We start from the raw sequence: 2,509 nt of genomic DNA, 5'->3' as shown, positions 1-2,509 counted from the left end.
CAAACCAAACTAAACACAAGGCCACCTACCCTGACAAAAATAAAAAGTAAAACCAAGACCTTCTTCATCCAGATTCAAGGGTGCCCCCTGGTCTGCCCCACTGCTTTAAGAGTCTTAGAGGGGGTGGGAGGGATATTTGGGCTAGTTGCCCACCCAACATTAAACACCAAGATAGAAGGAAGGCAAGGTAATTCTTTCCTCCATAGTTTGCATTGATTTCAGAGACGTGGAGAACAATTGTTCCTTCCATGGAACTGGGCTGTGTTAAATGTCTCTGATGCTCTCACACCCTTATTATGGTTCTCCTGGCCCCCTTCCTTTAGTTTTTGAAGGTAGAAAATAATCTTCTCTGAAGACACTTGGTAATTTTAAACAACAAAAACACTTCCAATGCATGCTTTTGGAAAACCTGCTCCTGCTCTAGTTGAGCTGCCGGGTAAGCTGACTGATGCGGTCACCCCAGTAGCCAGGTGAGCCCATCTCCTTGGGGAAGCCCACCATTCTTGGTAGCATGATGGGCCACAGAGAGGTAGAAATGGCAGAAGAATGAAGAGAACTCCAGGAAATGCTTCCCAGGGAAGGCGATTTCATGGATGAAGTCTTCCAGGCAAATGACACCAAATCTCCCCAGGACCTCCCCAGGTTCCCCCCAGGTGCTCCCCAGGTCCTCCCCAGGTGCTCCCCAGGTCCTCCCCAGGACCTCCCCAGGTTCCCCCCAGGTGCTCCCCAGGTCCTCCCCAGGTGCTCCCCAATCAATGTGTTGTCTGTTGGAGGGACAATCTCATCGTTAATCTTTGCTTGTCCACATTTCCAAGATGAGTTCTCAGACAGACTTCAGATTTGGAAATCCCCAGGTCACAAAAGGCTCCACTGTGCACAGCATTTTTGCACTCTGAAGGGTGACCTTGACAAAGACGCCACTGAACAATTTCTTCAGGCCAAGATTCATGATGGTGCTCTTTACCAATAAACTCACTCCTTCAATCCTTTCTGTGCGTATAACGAAGGTCAAGGATTATTTACCAGTCACCTCCAAAGCACCTCGTCACGTTGCTGCCGCCGCCAAGAATCGTGTACAAAAGATTCTAGTCGTCTAAACCTGAATTCTTTCCCTTTTCTCTCTCTCTCTCTCTTTGCCAAAAGAACCTGCTTTGCCTGAGTGGCTTTGAGGGCTTGATAAGCCTTGCTCTTTTTCAGGAGATTTACTGGAACCAAAGGGATCCTTTTTCTTTCCCCTTCCTCCTTCATCTTCCCTGTGCTCTGGGTCAGAGGATCTTAAAGCTTTAAGAAATGTTAACAGAAGGCTGACTAGGAAATTCTGACCTAAGCAGGTTGCAGGAGGTGTGAAATTCAGAGCAAAGCGCCAGACCACCAAGCAGAAATTCAAAACAAGTTTCCTTTGGCTAGATGGTTCTTAAAAACCACAAAGGTCAATCAGGGGAAATTGTGTGTGTGTGTGTGTGTGTGTGTGTGTGTGTGTGTGTGTGTGTGTGTGTGTGTATGCGCGCGCGTGCGTATGACATATAGTCTTTAGAGAGTCTTGCTATGCATTCCTTTGCTTCTCTCAGTAGGATGAAGAACTGGCCTTTGTTCTTTCAATTGAGGCCTTCTTACTGAATCCCAGAGAACTGTAGTTGGAAGACTTCTTGTGACAATTTTGAAGGTCAGAAAGTGAATGCCTACCAACCTTCTTCTTACTGGGGAAGATCTACCCAACTATATTAGGAACAGCCATCCCCTTCAGTTGGTCAAGAGAAAGGATGCTTAATACTTGTGATGGACCAGATATAGGTTACATGGGAGAGAAAGTCAATATGGGAATCCCTTATACTTTTGCCCCAAAACACTGCCTGGCAAGTCAATTGAGTTGTAAAAAACAATATGGCGGAGATGAGAAGCAAGCAAGCAAGCATCCCCTCCAGACAAAACAAACAAGTTCTCATGGTAATAGAGAAGTAGCAGCAGGAAAAATAAAATATATAGTCCATATCACAGAAAGTAAAGGAGTTGTACTTTTCAGAGCTCAAGCACTGAGAAACCCACATAAACGCCCACAAGAGTCAGTACCAATACCTATCAATCCCAGAGAGTTCAGAGTCATGATACTGCAGTCCACTCAATTAGGATCTGTCTACTCCCTTTTCCTTTTTCCCTCTTCCTGACCTCCAATCCCGAATCCCTAACATCAGGTGCAGAGAAGGAAAGAACTAGGAAAGAAAAAAAGAAAAAGAAAGAAAACTGCTCTCACTCCTTTTCTCTAAAGCAGTGGTGCTCAACCTTCCTAACACTGCAACCTGTTAACACAGTTCCTCGTGTTGTGCTGACCCCAACCATAAAATTACTTTGTTGCTACTTCATAGCTCTAATTTCGATCCTGCTATGAACTGTTAACATGAATGTCTGATGCTCAGGATATACAATTGCTGTGGAGGTGGAGACCCACAGGTTGAGAACCACTGCTCTAACGCTTTCTTTTCTAAGCCTCAATTGAAGTCACATTTTTGTGATT

The 2,509-nt window shown here is 45.2% G+C and overlaps 1 pseudogene; it reads right to left on the bottom strand.

Moving 5' to 3' along the window:
- Positions 1-420: 420 nt before the first annotated feature.
- On the bottom strand, positions 421-1,254 carry Rpl7l1-ps1 (ribosomal protein L7-like 1, pseudogene 1; annotated as a pseudogene).
- Between the last annotated feature and the right edge of the window lie 1,255 nt (positions 1,255-2,509).

This window comes from Rattus norvegicus, chromosome 13 (assembly GCF_036323735.1).
Source record: "Rattus norvegicus strain BN/NHsdMcwi chromosome 13, GRCr8, whole genome shotgun sequence".
Classification (NCBI taxonomy): Eukaryota; Metazoa; Chordata; class Mammalia; order Rodentia; family Muridae; genus Rattus; species Rattus norvegicus.
The sequence above is the reverse complement of the archived record's forward strand: the minus strand, read 5'-3'. Positions and strand labels throughout refer to the sequence as shown.